The sequence below is a fragment of the Macaca nemestrina genome, chromosome 15 (genome assembly GCF_043159975.1).
Source record: "Macaca nemestrina isolate mMacNem1 chromosome 15, mMacNem.hap1, whole genome shotgun sequence".
In the NCBI taxonomy this organism is placed as follows: domain Eukaryota; kingdom Metazoa; phylum Chordata; class Mammalia; order Primates; family Cercopithecidae; genus Macaca; species Macaca nemestrina.
In genome coordinates this window covers 11,598,753-11,616,983 of record NC_092139.1, presented here as the reverse complement: position 1 = coordinate 11,616,983, position 18,231 = coordinate 11,598,753, and the positions used below count along the sequence as shown (strand labels likewise).

General features: G+C 40.9%; 1 protein-coding gene and 1 long non-coding RNA gene across 6 annotated transcripts in view; one reads left to right on the top strand and one right to left on the bottom strand.

Moving 5' to 3' along the window:
• The window catches only part of LOC105470656 (teashirt zinc finger homeobox 2), a 503,687-nt gene that overhangs the window by 190,449 nt on the left and 295,007 nt on the right, over positions 1 to 18,231 (top strand). The window lies entirely within an intron of this gene.
• LOC139358427 (uncharacterized) lies at positions 556 to 11,037 on the bottom strand. Of its 3 annotated transcripts, none has more exons than XR_011613229.1 (3): positions 10,901 to 11,037; positions 6,259 to 6,430; positions 556 to 680 (listed from the first exon to the last, which is right to left on the bottom strand). It is a non-coding gene; the product is annotated as an uncharacterized lncRNA (long non-coding RNA). The 3 variants fall into 3 exon arrangements; XR_011613228.1 differs by lacking the exon at positions 556 to 680 and adding an exon at positions 5,261 to 5,395; XR_011613230.1 differs by lacking the exons at positions 556 to 680; positions 10,901 to 11,037 and adding exons at positions 5,261 to 5,395; positions 10,101 to 10,239.

Here is an 18,231-nt window from a genome sequence, read left to right as displayed (position 1 = left end):
GAGTGTTTTGTGGATTGCATTATTCTTTTCTTCTCAATTGTATGAATAAAAGAGACTCTCCTCAAAATCATAACTGAAGGAAAAAAAAATAACAAACTTGTAGTTTCCTCTGAAGAACTTCATGGACACCCAGCTCAGAAGAATCTGGCCTGGCCGGGGATGGGGCAGGGAGGGAAGGACTGGCTGCCGCAATGGTTTGGGTTCGGTTCATCATTTGTGAGAATTAGGAATGTTCTTTGGATAAAAGATCAAAGACAAGCTTACTCTTTTCTATGCTGAGATGTCGCCCACTTGCTTCCTCTTTTTTATCTTTCCTGGTAACTCGACTTCAGTTTCTCTGATGGTAAAGAGATGAGATCAGCCACTGGGGAATCGGTCGATGGGATCAGGTTTCAGTCATCAAAAAATTACGTCAAGTGCTAAGCATGAGTTACCTTCCATTGCCAGTGTCAGCCCAGGACATGACTGCAGGGCCATCAATCCTGCCTTCCTTGTCCTTGTAGACGTTAAAATATAGGGTACTCTGGGAATTCGTTAGGAGGGGGTGTTGCATGGGAAAGGAGGGGCTATGCTCCAGGAAAAAGCGGTATAGAGGCAGAGATGTAGCGTTCTAATGCTGTTACCTTGCACATTCTAACTGTTAACTACAGAGACACCTCCTGATGGTTTTCTTTACAAAGCTGGGGAGGGGAGAAAATAAGAAAGTTAGTTTCAGAGTTGGAAGTAGATTTAAAATGACCTTCCTCAGTTACAAATATAACACCTGCTCATTTTTAACCAGTTTCTTTCCAGTTCAATAACTTTTATTGAGTGTTTCCATCATAATAATTGTTTTTTAAAAGTTTACTATTGGAAAATACTGAAAAGAATGTAGGAAAGCAATTTCCTCCATAGTCCTACTATAAAGAGGAAGATCCATTCTGTTTCCTGTCTATCAGCCTCTCTGCTCCTCTTTTAAACACCAAACACAACTTTTTTATTGTTTCAAATGATGTGACTATATTGTACCTATGATTTTTGTGATAGGCATCACACCCAGGAGGTGTGGGGGTCCCCACCTCCTGAGCTCCCTGTCCTTGTGTGATTTTATCCTCTTGAGAGTGGATGGACTTATTGACCCTCCTCTAGTAAACAGAATATGGCAAACATGTTGGGATGTCACTTCCAAGATTAGGTTATAAAAAGATGGTGGCTTCCATCTTAAGCGTATGCACGCTGTCTGTCTCTTGAATCACTCACCCTGGGGGAGAGCCAGTAACTGTGGTGTGAGCTATCCTGTGGTTTGGTGAGATACTGAAGGTGTCACTAGGCAGTCCACAAGTCTGCCAAAAATCACTTGCCAAAAACTACATGAGTTAACTTAGGAGTGGGCTCTTCATTCCCAGGGCCTTGACTGCAACCTGGTGAGAGATTCTAAGTCAGATTCACTGAGCTAAGCCCCTTCTAGTTTCCTAAACCACAGTTTCTTTTTATGTAGAGTTTCTATTTTTTTTAACTATTATCCTAAAATAGATTGGAATTCGTTTTAGGATTAGGAATCAGCTTGGATTACTGGATCAAAGGGTAGGAATATTTGTATTTCTCTGGATTTTTATTAAACAACTTCTCCCCAGTAGGAGAGATTAATCGATATACTACTACCAGAAATGCAGGTCAATGTCTACTTCATCTCACCTTTGCCTTTTATTTTGATTACTGACAATTTGATAGGCAAAATATTTCATAGTTTTACAACTATTAAAAGGAAGAGATCATTTTCCTGGTCACCTTTCCTCCTCAAAAAAAAGGAATATACTGATGGGTGCAGCACACCAACATGGCACAAGTATACATATGTAACAAACCTGCACGTTATGCACATGTACCCTACAACTTAAAGTATAATAATAATAAATAAATTTAAATAAATAAATAAATAAATAAAAATACGTAAAATTGTAAAAAAAAAAAAAAAAGGAATATACATAGGGGTTGAAATACTGAGATAAGAAACTAAATATTAACTAGAAGAGGTGCTGTCCAAGAGAACTTTCTGTGATAATGGAAACATCCTCTATCTGTGTGTCTACTCTAGTAGCACTAGGCATCTGTGGCTGCTGAGCCCTGTTAGCTAGTGCAACTGAGAAACAAGTTATTTTTAAATTTTATTTTATTTTAAACACCCACATGGAGTTAGTGACTACTATATTGAACTACACTGTTCTGAAGGATTAAATGAAATACTAGCCTTCTATAGAAGCAAGCAGTTGAAGTGAGACACTGAAGTTTTCACCTTCCTAACAATATCCCCTTTTCCCTATGCATTGGCTTTAAATAGGATGCTCCATGCGTCTGACATTTAAATCATAGTAACATTATTTCCATAAGGAACTCCATAAAATAAACATATGTTGTGTACCATAAAAGGATAAGCTTAGAGGTGCCTAATATCATTGATGTTTGTTTGGGATGCAAGGATCCTTGATTGATACTTGTATGATCACCACTTTCATTTAATCTCTGCTTCTACTTTCCAATATCCCTGACTAGTGGTCTTGCAAACCATTACACTTGTCACAGAGGCTGGTATGAATGAGTGGATGGATAGATGAGTGGATGGAAGGATGGATGGATGGATGGATGGATGGATGGATGGATGGATGAATAGATGGGATGGATGGATGGATGGATGGATGGATGGATGGATGGATGGATGGATGGATGAATGGATGTGGATGGATAAAAGTAATAATAACGGCTAACACTCATAGTGTGCCTATGAAGTGTCAAAGTTTGGACCCAAGGTTTTACCTGCAATATTTCATTCTCATTCAATCTTTGTAATAGCTCAAAGAGGCAAGTGTCAATAATTTTTCCTGTCTGACAGATGAGGAAACTGAGGAAATAACTAGTCAGTTACACAGCCCATGTGTGAACTAGATTTGTCTGCCTTCAAGCCTTTTCCTAATCAATTATCCTACATCATACCATGAAGCTGTAAAATATAGCACCATGCATTATTTACACCTTGTCACATTGTCGTGGTGGCGACTGAAAATTTTCTCCTGCAGGTAGCTACAGATGCTAGGGAGAAAGTGCTTGAAACCGACAGGTACCTCACTTCCCTCTAAAAGTGGCTCTTTCACTTTTTATTGCTGACCAACTTCTAATGTGTCAGTGGTACACTAATGTGGTTAACTGTTTGCCTGGGGCAGAAAACTAAAGCTTCTGGCATGCAATTAAAACCTGTCTTGCCCAATTGGGCAACTAATGAGATCAGCAACAGTGGAGGCTGCCTAGTTAAGGCGTAGTTTGTGTCTCAGATCCATTTCACGGGGCAAGTGAAAGAGTGGCCAAGTGGAGTCGCCTGATGGTGCAATTTGAAATGTAATTAGGTAGTCCTCCCAGCCACCCTTGACTGCCCATTTGGGTCCACACACAGACTCACACACAGCGGTGACTGCAAACCCTCGCACAGCCGCTTAACACTGAGCTCCTTTCTGATGGGCTCACACAACACTCCCATCATTCTGTCTTCTGGCCTGGACACTGAAGTTCATCACAAACTTTCTGGTTTCAGATGGTGGCATATGTTTAGTGGTCCCATTCCCAAATCTGTGAACTCTTTGTTCCTGCAATGACTTACCAGAAACTAATGCAAGTTGAAGATTTGTCTAAAATGGGCTGTAGGGACAACTGGACATCTCCACCCTTCGAGGACATTGCTGGAAGCTTAGAGTCCATGTTAGATTTCCCCATCCTTGGTTTTGTTATTAAAAGGTTTCTCAAGAGGTGTTGGGTTAGTTTCAACATATTCTGTTAATCAAGTTAATTTTGATATACTTTATTCAACAAATGTTCATTGAAAACCAACTGGGTAAGAAAAACTCTAAGTGTGGTGCACACAGCCATTGAATAAGGCAAATTTGGGCTGGGCATGATGGCTTACACCTGTAATCCCAATACCTTGGAAGGCTGAGGCGGGAGGATTACTTGAGGCCAGGAGTTTGAGACCAGCCTGGGTAACATAGTAAGAGCCTGTCTCTACAAAAAACAAAATTAAACATTTGAAAAATTAAAAATTAGGCCAGGAGTGGTGGCTCATGCCTGTAATCCCAGCACTTTGGGAGGCTAAGGTCGGTGGATCACTTGAGACCAGGAGTTCAAGACCAGCCTGACCAACATGGCAAAAGCCCATCTCTACTAAAAATACAAAAAACAGTAAGGCATGGTGGCATATGCCTGTAGTCCTAGCTACTTGGGAGGCTGAGGTAGGAGGATCACTTGGGCCTGGGAAGTGGAGGTTGCAATGAGCCAAGATCACACCACCGCACTCCAGCCTGGGCAACAAAGTGAGACTCTATCTAAAAAAAATAATAAAATCAAAACAAAAGTAAGGCAAACTCTCTGCCTGCATGCAGCTTACAATCAATGGTGGGAAAAGGACAATAAACAGGTACATAAATATGTGAATAGGATAGACTCAGATGCTTCTAAGTATTGTAAAAAAGTAAAACTGATAATGTAATAGTGAATGACTAAGAATAAGGGTGGGAACAACTATGGAGACAATGGTCAGAGGAAAGTGACATGTAGGCTGCGACCAGAATGCTGATCAGTCTCGGTCAGGAGAAAAATCTGGAGGAAGAGCTTTGCATGCAGAGAAAGCAGCAGGTGCAAAGGTCCTGGGGTGAGAATGAGTTGGGTTTGTTCTTTCTGGAAAAGAAAGATGGTGGCTGGAGCTCAGTGAATCCAGAATGAAGTAGAAAGATGAAGGTAGAGGCCAACAGAGGCCAAGTCACGTATGACTATGCTCTCTATGGAGGAGAGCTTTTATTCTATGTCAAGAAGGATATAGTTTGCATTTACTGTAACCAGACATTAAATTGAGCACTTTATATACATTTTCTCTTCTGATCTTCACACCAACTATATGAGGTGGACTTTATTTTCACCATATAGGCGAGAAAACTGTTGCTCAGGCATGTTTAATAACTTGCCTAAAATCACAGGTAGGAAGCGGGGAAGTCAGGCTTCAAACCTATGTTTGTCCGACCCCATCACTCATTCTCACAGTCACCAGGCTGTGCTGAGATCAGACCTTGTGTCAGGGTGGAGAATGGTAGGGAGTAATGTTTTGTTTCTTTGCTTGCTTGGGGGTGTGTGTGTGTGTGTGTGTGTGTGTGTGTGTGTGTGTGTAAGTGTAATAAGGGACTCTAGGTATTCCTCAAATCATATCATTTGGATGGCAGTTTAAGTCATAATGTCTTAAACATTGCAGTCTTGAATTGTTCTCCATGGAGGCCATGTGTGTTTGAATGAGAGATGCAAGTGGTGAAGGTGGCAGAGAGGTGGACTTTGCAGCACCTGCCAATGCACACTCCCACTGGGTAGGGTGTTACGTCCCCCGTAGAGTCTGTGAAGTTAAGACAAATGTGATATTAGCACCAACACTGGAATAAAGAAGACAAAGTTGAACATGTGAATAACTGTCTTTCAAGGTGTTTCCTTATGCCCAGGTGACAAAAAGTCCCTGGTACGTTTCTGTCTGTCTTTCTGACAAACTGATTTCCACAATCTGGCAGGGAGTGGCAATAGTCGCCTTGCCAGGCGTGGGCAGTCTGATTTGTTGGACTGCAGGGTCTGTCTGGCATCAGTTGGTCACTGTTCTTTTTGGCATCATGGGTGTGTGATTATGTCTAGAAGGCAAGCAAACCTCAGTCCGCGAGAGCAGGTGCACTCTGAATTTGATTTGTTCAGGGTTTGAACAATGGCACTGTTGACATTTTGGACTGGATAATTGTTTGCTGACGGAGGCTCTCCTGTTCATCATTGGATGTGTAGCCCCTACCCCCAGATGCCACTAGCACCTCACCCCAGGCTGTGACAGACAAAAATGTCTCCAGACATTGTTCAATGTCCCCTAGGAGCCAACCTCCCCACCTGCCAAATAAAACCCACTGGCTTATTCATATAGTCCAGTTTATGAGAATGGAATGTGTTCTTGGTTAAACTCCAAAACGGTTAAAATCCACTCAAATATACCAATCCAGAAGCTAGAAATAGCATGTATAGCTGGCTATTCAGAGACTTTGCCTTAGAAAACTTATGATGAATATTGGAAAAATTGATTGAATATATATGGATTCTATGACATACTCTGAAAGATGTTTTTGTTTGTCTCCTTGTATTCATTAGGATAAATAAGGCTAGCTGGTGATACAAACAGCTAAATATCTCAGTGGCCCAACACAGTCAACATTCATTTTTCACACATACAAAGTTGATCTCCACGTGGTGACTCAGATGCAACCTTCTTTACCAGGGTAGCGTTGCCATCTGAAGCATGTGGCTTCCAAAACCATTGAAGAAGGTGTGAATGAGTTCTGTAACTGATGCCTATCACTTCTGCCCACATCCCATTGGCCAGAAACTGGGAAGAGTGGTCTTCCTGTAGGAAGAGAAAGAAGAAAAAGGATTTGGCAAACAGATAGCATCACTTCTGCTATCATCCTAGATATCAGCTTTTCAGTTTATTGAATAATGTTCAAAATATTTTTGATTTGTAATCTGAATTACAAATAAACAATATTTATGACAGTACAGTCTTCCCTAAACATGCCAAGCATCAGAATTATAGACTCCAGACGTCCTGCCCATCCATTCCAATTTGAGAGGTCTGAATGAGGTTTAGGAATCTGTAATTTTTACTTGCTCCAGGTAAGTGGGATGGATAGGTATCCAGGACTCATTGGTCTCAGATCTAAGTAGTCTTACATCTTCATTTTTACTGCCCTTCATTAGGTTAAGAAATTGAGAGTTGATTCTCACATTTCTGGGCTTTATTCGAAACAAAAATTGTATTGTCAGCTGGTTTCGGCTCTTCCTCCAATCCGGTAAACTCTACAAGCCATAATTGTACCAACTCCTGGCCTCTCAACATCATTGCTCCAGCCGTGTTGAGCTCAAGTCTCCCATGTTTCTTTGACCAATGCTCCACATTATTCAGTAATCTCTTAGGAAATGCAAATCTGTTGGTTTTATTTCTTTGCCCAAAGTCGTCAATGATTTCCCATTGTCCTAGGATCAAGTCCAGATGTTTTATTATCTACCTAAAACCCTTTTCTTCCAACTTTCTTTTTTAACTACATCGCCAAGGCTAGCATGGTTCCTGGCATATAGTAAGCCCTTCAAAAAAATCTGTTGCATGATTGAGTTTGTAGAATGCACTGAACTGTGCATATATGTAAATTTAAACTTGTCAAAGGAATTAGATGTCATTCCCCCTCCCCTTTTTAAACAGAATCCAGTTTATATCAGTTCTTCACAGTGTCAAGAACTCAAGTCTTGAGAATAGTGGTCTATTTTTATAGAAATTTGCATATCACTTAATAAATTTTGCAAATGTGCATGCCCAGGTATGTGCCTATATATACATTGCATATTATACTTATGGAAAGGTATTTATACACAGTTCACAGTTATATATCCAATGTATGGTATGTATACTTATACATTCATAAGTAAACATATTCAATAAATGTATGTGTGTCTAAGTTTGTATATTTGCAAATATATGCCCATTTTTTTTCGGATCTTCATACTACCATTGAAGACAAGAATGCTATAACTACTGTTTGGAAAACAGATGTGAAAACTGAGACTTGCAGAGGAAAATCAACTCTAGCAGAGTCACACAATTACAGAGCCAGGTTTTGAATGGAGATCTATCCAGCCCCGAAGTCTAGACTTTGTCTTTCGATTACACTGCTTTTCTAGGGCTAGGCCGCTTCTAATTTCGTGTTAACATTTGTACCGTAAACAGAGTCACTGTTCCTCATAAATAAGCAAATGAAATTGACATCTAGGCTAAGAAGCAGTAGACTGCAGCCTGTATCTACCGTAATGCGATTCTGAAAGAGTTTTGTTCATTTCCTCTTAGGATAGATACAGTTTTGTATTTCCTAGCAAGCATATGCCAAAATCTGAGTCTGCTTCCTTAGAAGTTTGGCATCTCTCCTCTCTCCTAAGGTGAACCAGGGTTTCTGAACCTTGACGCTTTTGAACCAGATATTTTCCTGCTATGATGGTGGTTGCAGGGGCCGAGGAGTCTTTCCTGGGCCCTGTGCACTGTTCAGCAGCATCCCTGGCCTCCACCCACTGGATGATCGTAGCACCTCTCCCCCCAGGTTGTGACAATCAGAGAATGTCTCCAGACATTGGCAAATGCACCCGCAGTCGTGAATGCTGGTATATGTGGTGTGAAAAAAGGTTTCTAATAAAATAATGCTGAGCTTAGTGGTACTAAAATAGGAGGCCTTTACATAATGAAAGGGCATTGGTTTGTCTTCCTTAAGGTGAGGGATATTGGATGTTAGGACGTCAGAGTGGTGTTTGGGCCCAGATCTAGCCATTCCCAAGACACATGTCTCCGGCTCTTCCTTCTCCAGGCTCAAATCCCCACACCTTTCATGGTGCTCCTCTCAAAAGGAAGGAAAGACAATAAAAAATGAAAAGAAAAAAAGTAATTAAAAAAAAAGAAAACACAAAAAGACATAGTTTCAAAATTACATGTCCTTACAGTCTGTCCAGCTAATAGAATTATGCACCGCAGCTTAAATTTAGACATTGAGTTTCATCTCTTACTTAAATGTATCTGTGTGTTTTAATAGGAACATTCAGCTTTGCTTTTATTAATGCAAAAACATTAAGGCACCAGCCCTCGATCCGAAAGCCTTAAAGGGCTGTTTCCAACAGAACCTGTCATAAAATGTGCTCTCAAGCGTGTCCCCTTTAAGAGACTCCAGAATTAAATGTTCCCGTATGTGAATTTTATTTTGTACAGCACATTTGCTTTATGGCTACAATTAAGTTAGATGTGCCGATAACAATGTCTGTTTTCCATTTTAAATCGCACATTTCAGACAGTGTGCATTGTTTTATTATCTAATCCACATGCTTTTAATTGCAATTATGGTCCCTTATGAGTCCCCTGGGAGGGCATGATTGCAATTAAAAATGTAATTTAAATGTTAATTAATTACATTCATTTTCTAAACTGGGAAAATTTCATTTATTATTTTCATGTGTTGTGCACTTATCCTAAATGCATTACCTTCTAAATGTTTTTTTTCCTAAATTAAGTGTTACGTTTATAAAACAGGGTGTTTAATACCCTTTAAAATTTTTGTGAGGATGTTTGTACAAATTATTACTTTAAATTAATTGATTCTGAGCTATATGCAGGAGCTATATGTTTTATATTTAGTAAAAATAATTTTGTTGACTTTTCTGAGGCTGAAACATGGTATCAAAATATATGTTTTTCTCGTTTATTTTCTGGTTGACTTTGATATGGAGAGGAAAGTCTACTTTTTTATGACTATCATTATTATTGTTTTTTCTTAAACAAAGGGAGAAAGGTATTGTTACTACAAATGATACAGATCATTAATATGAAAAGGACTTTCCCCCTAGATGAAAATTGCAACCTAAAGAAGAAATGTATAGTTAGATTAATAAGTCATCCTGCCTTATATGAATAAAGCGGAACAAAAAAAAAGAACCACAAAGACATGAAGCCTTAAAAATCATTGTAACTTACTAGGGAAAAAAAAATGATTGCTGTATGCATATCTCAGTTTATCCAGTCAGCCCTGTCATTTTTCTGTCTATTTCACCTTGCCTGGAAGAAGAGGGTCATTTTAGATATGGATTATAAAGCAATGTCTATCTACTTTAAACTCAGAACCGTATCCATTTTGGTTGGTTTTAGTGAATTAAAGTGTAAGTCCCAAGAGGACAAGGGCAGAATTTAAGTGTTTTTCCCAATTCAATTCCAAGTATAAGCTACATGTGATCAATTAATAAAAAGCCTTTTGAGGATTTTCTTTTTTCTGTTTGTTTCCTCTTCAATTGGCCAAATCTTCCTTTAGCTCTTTTATTTTAAAAATGCCTGCTATGTCTGAACTCTGGCTATTGTTTGGGTTTTATTTTTATTTTTTTAGATTTAAAATATTCAAAAGATGTCTTAGGAAAATTCTAGTCAGTTAACAGTTTAGGCTGCTCTGTGGGTAGAGGAGGAAGAAATAAGAGAGAAAAGAAAAAGTTCCCAGACTTACAATGTTCAGCAAATATTTATGGCATCTTCACTCTGGAGTCTAAGCTTGAATTTTTTACAGTCTTAGTAGAGACTGGGTTTCACCATGTTGGCCAGGCTGATCTCAAACTCCTGACCTCAGGTGATCCACCCGCCTTGGCCTCCCGAAGTGCTGGGATTACAGGTGTGAGCCATGGCACCTGGCCCCCTGGGCTTTTTCTTCTTCTTCCTTGGCCCTTGGTGGTTTTGTCTGATGCTCAACGGCCAGAAGGAAACACACCGCGGTGCTCATCTCAACAGCTTTCTTCCAGGAAACACAGCACTGCTTTCAGAGCATGCACACCTTGTTATCTTGTCCCTCCGAGGGAGGTCAGGTCAGTCTTCTCATCCCTCTCCCACAGATAAACAACTGAGGCAGAGGGCGGATTGGGGTAGGGCAGGTAGTGGCTGCTCCAGGCCGTGCAGTGAATCAGGAATTAGTGCCAGAATGAGAAGTTCCATCGGCTCCTCTAGAGTCCTTGGATTCAGATTGGTAGTATCCCGACCTGTAGACTTGGTTAGCGTGTCACAAAGACCGACTTCCCCCAACTTTTGTTGCACTCATTCAGCTGAACTTCGCTAGGCACGTGCCAGCTGCCTGTTGAGGTGTGGGGAATCCTTCAGTGAACAGGACAGAGCCTTATTCTCATGGAGATCATTTGCTAGCAAAGGAGGCCCAGACTAAAAAAGTAAATAAGTAAACAAGGTAATTTCAGATCATTACAAGTGCTGTGAAGATGAGTGTGCACATACACCCCTTTAATCCAGATATTTGACACTCACTAGACAGTTAAATTCTCTCCTTGCTCTTTCATTCACAAGGTGTTTGACAACAGGTGCTGAACCGCTGGAGTTACTGCTCCTTAGTTCTAAGGTCATCTTCAGGCTTTTCCCTCTCAAATGCCTTTTCCACATTTTCCTCCTATTTTCTCTCCCTCTTTCTTTTACCCATTTTCGCCTCCCATCTGTAGCTTCTCCCTAATAAGCCTCAAAGAACACCTCACAGACTGAAATAGTTCTTTGCCCTCATCCTTAAAAGTTGTTGAACACCTGTAGCCAGCAGGTGTCAGAGGTACAGCCGTAGAATCCTTTTGGGAGGAGGTGTCTGCTAGGCTTAGTTCACCTCATTCCCCAGTGCAGGGAGCCAGCGGGCAGGTTTCTCAAAGCGCTCTTAATTGGGGGTTGCTAGGGAGCATTGTTAGAATGAAAAACCAAGGCGACATGACTGAGGACTCCCAATCCGTGCGTCTTTCATACAGCATTGATTACTGACGTTGGTAACCAGTACTGGTACAAAACTCCCTTAATTATTTCACAGGGCTTAAGTCAAGAGTAACAGGATATTCGTGATTTAATCAACATTGTTATCTCTAAATTATATTTTTATTTAGAAGTTGTCTTTCTTTCTTTCTTTCTTTTTGAGACAAAGTCTCGCTCTGTCACCAGGCTGGAGCACAGTGGTGTGATCTCAGCTCCCTGCAACCTCTGCCCTCTGAGTTCAAGCTATTCTCCTACCTCAGCCTCCCGAGTAGCTGGGACTACAGGCATGCGCCACCCCGCTCAGCTAATTTTTACATTTTCCGTGGAGACAGGGTTTCACTATGTTGGCCAGGATGGTCTCTATCTCTTGACCTCATGATCCACCCGCTTCAGTCTCCCAAAGTGCTGGGATTACGGACATGAGCCGTCGTGCCCGGCCAGAAGTTGTATTTCTTTATGTATTTTTTTTTATTATTGTAGAAATTGTATTGTAGAAATATTTTTGTTATTATCCTTTTTTGTTATTATCATTGTGGAAATGGGAGTCTTAGTTGTCCAGGCTGGCCGTGAACTCCTGGCCTCAAGTGATCCTCCTGCCTCAGCCTCCCAAAGTGCTGAGATTATAGATGTAAGCCACTGCATCCAGCCGCTGTATGCATCTTTGTAACCTGCCTGCCTTACAAGGGGTAAAAGGACACCTAAACCAGTTCCCAGGAAAAGCTCTGTCCTTACCCAGCCTGGTTTTGGATTCCAATATAGGTTAAAATTGCCGTGGCTCATGTGAAGATGAAGAGTTAGTATAAATTGTTAGTTCAGGATTTAGTCAAGTGCATCTCAAATTTTAATGTGCATATGAATCTACCGGGGATCTCATTAAAATGTAGATTCTGATTCAGCAGATCTGCGCTGAGATTCTACATTTCCAAGGAGCTTTCACTGGTGCACATACGGCGGGTCCTCAAACCACACTTGAAGAAGCAAAACTTTAGACTTGCCCTTTAATTCCAGTTCTGTCTTCAGGGCCGCATTAGGTCTTCCATGAACCCTTGGCACCTTTACTTTGGGGGCCGCTCCCATTTAAAAAGATATTAAAAATTATATCCTATGATTACATTAGTATACAGACAAATATATTAATATTCTATATTTAAGCAGTTTCTTCTATCTAAAAGTTCATTATTTTTCTTCTGATTTTAAAATAAATAAAAATCTGGTCATGAATGCCCACATAATGTAGTTCCTAGGTGCTGTCCCTATAGTGCCCAAGGTAGGAGTTAATCCCACCGTTGCCCCTTACTGACTTCATGCTGAAACTCTTAGAGCCTCTATTTCCTCATCTGTAAAATGGGGATCACAGTATCTCTCACACTGCTTTGGGTCTTTGCACAGTGCCTGGTGCATTATAAGCACTCTGGAAATGTTAGCTTTTGTCTCCAAAAGTGACCTGGCCCCCGTTAACTGTCAGCGTCTCATAACCTATTAAAAGTCAGATCCTACATACGTTACTGCTGTTCTCTTAAATCTGCTTGATATGTCCTACTGGTTGCATGACCTGGATAATTTCCATAAATTAACCTCTTTTACCTTCCATTTCTGCGCGACCCTGCTGTTCCTCTTCTGGAAGGGCCCCATGATCTCTTGGATGCAGCAGACAGCGATGCCACACGAACTCCGTCCGGCCATGACACTCGGCACCTCCCGCAAGTGCTCAGACACTCATTTGCAGCTTGCCCTCTAAACTCATCATTTCTATAGAAAGGCAGCACAGCCCCTGATGGATCTGGAATTAACTGTTGATTTTTCTGCCTGTCACTCTGAGAAGAGGCAGGGACCACAGAGCTAATCACATGAGGCATCACCATCACTGTTTTCATGTTCTTTTGTTTATCTTAGCTCCTGACTCCTCCTGACTGTAGTTGCCTCCATCCTAAGACTCTATCCATTGTAAAACATGCTGCAGATTTGGCAAAAGCTTTGTTGGGGAGGAGTGAGTGAGAGGTGGAGAAGGAACCCTAGCACATTGAATGAACACACAAATTGCATCCCAGTTTCATGTAGAAATTAAAATAAGGTGGTTTCAGAGTGAAGGAAATGCAATCACATTTTATGGGGTTTGATAAAATTCCATAGTCTCATTAAGGAAATAGCCATCACTGGGATGTGGGCCTCACTTTATAAGAAGATAGAGTAAAATGAAGCTTAATTTTCCTTTGTAGTATTTTTGATACTTCCAAATAGTCATAGCATCCAGTCATAGCATCGCCAAATGATAGATGCAGAATTTGCTATAAATTTGGATTTTCAAGGTATATATCCTCTTTAATTTTCTTCTACAGGAATTCCTGTCACATGTACTCTTTGCAGTAATAATGTAAGGTCTTAAGTTTTCATTAGCACTTTGCATTGCAATTCAGAGCATCCACTCATTCGAAACATAAGCTGTACTTTTAGTGTGATTTTTTTAAGGGGAAAGGAGTCAAACCCTTGCCAGTTGGTCAAACTGTTTTCTTTTTAGTTTATCTTCGTCACAGTCCAAATCTTTCTCATTGAAAGGGAAACATTTTCTGATCTCCACCTTTATTGATACAAATGTTGATTTTTTTTTATTATTAAAAGAATATCTCCTTCCTCAAAAGGGATTTCCTTTGAGTGTCTCTTTCTCATTTTCTTCCAAGTAATTCTTCCAAATTGACCCACACCACATCTAGTCTTGGCCTCCACTGCCAACCTCAATTATAAAATGGAAACTAGGTGAACAAATTATCAAACCTTTTATGGGAAATGTGGAAACATTCCACATTTAGAAATTTTAGAAATATTTTAGAAATTTTAGAAATCTAAATAATATTTAGATTTAGATTTAGATTCTAAATATTTAGAAATTTTAGAAATCTAAATAAGCATTTAGAAATATTCACCAAGTTTTACTTCTAGCCATCATGACTTAATCACAGGTGCTGCATCCATAATTTTCACCTTACAGAAAGTACGTAAGCAGTTTTGCAGATTTCAGTGCTGGGACGCCAAAGGATCCAGACAAGTCATAGATGAGACGTCAGGTGAACAAACTACCTGGACAGTTGACAAGATTTCCGGCTGTCCCAGAAGCTCTGGTGCCAGCTGAGTAGGCTTACTGAGTGATAGCCCATAATTGACAGGTATTACCTCTTGACTCCGAACATCTGGTCTCCCATCTACTCCCTCCCCTGGTTCTTCTGTGACCCACCGTCATTGTCCAGGCAGCCTTGCCTGTTGAACATACCGCTTTACCAGCACTGCTTCATAAATATCTGCAGAGCCTTTGGCATATCCACACATGTATTTTACAAAATTTAAGTTCAAACTAAAGCGTGCTGGGGGCCAGAGAAGATAAATGCCAGCTTTTTTATCGTCAAGGTAACGATAACAGATTCACTAGAATTTACATAGCACCAAAGTCGATTTACATGCTTATTTACTCTGTTGTTCTCCTTTAAAAAAAATGGAGTTACCCTAGCAACTGTAAGATCACATGATGTTCAGAATAACCGTAATAGAAACACCTTCTGAAAGGAAAATACGCATTTCACCAGATGCATATTATAGGCACATAAACTGTCATTTATAGAATGTCGAACCATTTTGGAAGTGATTGGAGGAGGTTCATGTGGCATTGAGTACTTTCCTCACGAATTACTTCAGTAGCTTCAGAGATTCTATGATAAAAGAAAGAGATTGGGAGAAAGGGAGGGCTTTGGATCTTCTCCTGGGCATGTTGATAGAATTGTACACTGTATCTCGTTAGCACATCAGCAGAAAGAGCACATTACCAAAATCCATCTTTCATTACATTTTTGCATATGGGTAGAATCTATTCCTCTATTCAGACTTTGTTCCAATTCCCAGAATGATGGCATTTTCCCTGGAGGGACGGTTTGCTTTGTCTAAAGCAGAATACTCAAAGGGAACAACCCGAAGTAGAACAACCCGAAGACCAAGAAATGGCTTGCTCACTCAGCCAACTGGGTTTCATTTCAGTTTTACAAATTAATTTGCTGAAGTCCAGGGTAAGATAGAGGTTTATGCAGGGATCATACCAGGGTAGCCGTTCCTGATTTTGGTTCAGTCTTGCATGCTCAGGATAAATAAAGCAACCCTGGAGAACTCTGTAGTTCTAAAATTCATGTAGAAGGGGCCGCAACTGCCAACATCTTTCTCCTAACAATGCTGAAATATATTTGATTAGGAGCATACTGTTTGGGTGATAGGTACACTAAAAGCCCAGATGTCACCAAAACACAATCTATGCATGTAAGAAATCTGCACTTGTACCCTTAAATATATATTTTTAAATTGAAAAAATTATAAAATAAAATGAAAAGATCAGTTGTTCACACTGAAAAGCAAAAAGGGACAAGGAGCTGCCTTACTGAGTCAGACATGCGGCTTGTGGGAATTGGAGCTTTTATTTTGCAGAATAACATAAATTAGATCCCACAGTCTCCTATCCAGACCCTCTGATGGTTGCACTTCAGACTTAGCTAAAACCCCAGCCAGCTCCCTTATTTCCTGGTCCCTCCTTTCACTGAGTGTGACCCACCATTTCTCACCTTTATTTTTCACATGTTCCTCCTTTCCCCAGCTCTTCGCTGTCTCAGTGTTTTTCCACTTAAGTTTCTCCTAACTTAACTGTCATCTCCTGGAAGAACGTTCCCTGGCCACCCTAGATAAAGAAGCTCTTCTCTATATCCCTTTTTTTCTTTTCCGTAGCTCCAGTCACTCTCTGAAATGATATTTTTCATGGGTGTATTTGTTCCTTATCTGTTTCTCCAACAAGACAATAGACTCAGCAGGGAAAGGACCATGTTGTTCCTTTTTCACGAAGGTACCCCAGCTCCAGGAAGAGCATCTGGGGTGTAATTGCTGCTGTGTACATATTTACTCCACAAACAACAGACTGGAAGAAAGTCTAAATGGATTCTGTTTCTGACAGATCAAGGGAAACAAATAGAAGTTCAGCATCTCTCTTGAAAACAAATACATTGGACAGAAAAAAGAGGCCTGGAAAGATGGACTGAGCCCACAGACACAGAAGAAAAGCGCCTGACAAATCAGGACCTCTGAGGAGTGAGGAGCAGAGGCCATCGCTTTTATTTAGAAATTAACAGCTGTGGGCTGGGCGCGGTGGCTCACGCCTGTAATCCTAGCACTTTGGGAGGCCGAGGCTGGCGGATCATGAGGTCAGGAGATCGAGACCATCCTGGCTAACACGGTGAAACCCCGTCTCTACTAAAAATACAAAAAATTAGCCGGGCGTGGTGGTGGGCACCTGTAGTCCCAGCTGCTGGGGAGGCTGAGGCAGGAGAATGGTGTGAACCTGGGAGGCGGAGCTTGCAGTGAACCGAGATCGTGCCACTGCACTCCAGCCTGGGTGACAGAGCAAGACTGTCTCAAAAAAAAAAAAAAAAAAAAGAGAGAGAAATTAACAGCTGTGCCCAGACAGCCAGTGTGACTGACCAGAAAGACTGAATTTAGCAAAACATGGTTTTAAAAAAATTAAAATGAAATAGGTGAAGAAGTGATGGTAGCAACATGGGGGCCTCAATTCTCTGACTTTTTACTTGATGATCTTAGGATATTACGCATCAGTTCATATTGCCCCATCAAACACCTACTATGTGCCACATATAGTGCCTGGGCTGCCTCCTTCCCTCCCTCCCCTCCCGTCCCCTCTCCTCCCCTCCCCTCCCTCCCCTCCCGTCCCTCCCCTCCCCTTCCCTCCCCTCCCCTCCCCTTCCCTTCCCCTCCTTTCCTTACCTTTCCTTACCTTTCCTTTCCTTTCCTTTCCTTTCCTTTCCTTTCCTCCCTCCCTCGCTCTCTTCCTTCCTTTTCTTTCTTCCTTCTTTCTTTTTCTTTCTTCTTCCCTTCCTCACTCCCTCCTTCCGTCTTGTCTCACTCCTTCCTTCCTTCTTTCTTTCTATCATTTTTCTCTCCTTCCTTCCCTCCCTCCTCCCTCCCTCCCTCATTCCCTCTCTCTCCCTCCAATATTTAGTAAGTCTTCATTATGGCTCCAGCATGATTTTGCAGCTTCAGTCATTCATTCATATGCTCATTCATTTAACAAATATAGGCAAAGTACTCTGATCCATGCAAAAGTGGATTATCCAGTCATGACCCACCTCTGCCTAGAGGTAACGAGGTGGGCGGGGTTTGCCCTCATGGCATTTCCAGTCTAAAGTGACATTAGACAAATAGTTACAAACGAGTAACTAAATGCTTGTTTAATGGTATTAAGTCAAGTAAAAGGATCAAATTATTTAACAACTGCTAATGATTAATTAAAATGGTGCGCATTTTGCCAAAGAATCTCTCTAACTTTTGGTAATCTGAACTTCTCTTTCCCTTTGATAAACGTGCTCAGAGTAAAAAACAGCCAACTACCAGGAAGGTTTTGTGCCGAACTTTGTTCCCAGAAGGTTTAAAGATGAGTGTCTCTCATCTTTTCCTCTGTAATTCATTCTCTGTGTGTGTGTCTCTCTCTCTCTGAACAGGGAGAGAGCCTATGTGTGTTCAATGTTCTAATAACCCCAAATTTAGACATGAACCATTATTTACTGACATTTAATGAAGTTACCTCGTGGCGTTCTAATGATTGCTAGACGGAACAAATCTAACGATTGTTAAGATGGAACTTTACAAACCCTTTCACTCGGGACAAGTGGCCTGTTCTCCCCACCTCTACTTGAACTTGGTGTACTGAGCAAAAGACATGCAAGCAATGAGGTTGAGACTCATTTTTCAACAGTAACCAAAGAACAGTGTGTACTGGATCCCTGGCAGCTGAGAAAGGACCCTTCCCCTGGCTGGGAGACAAA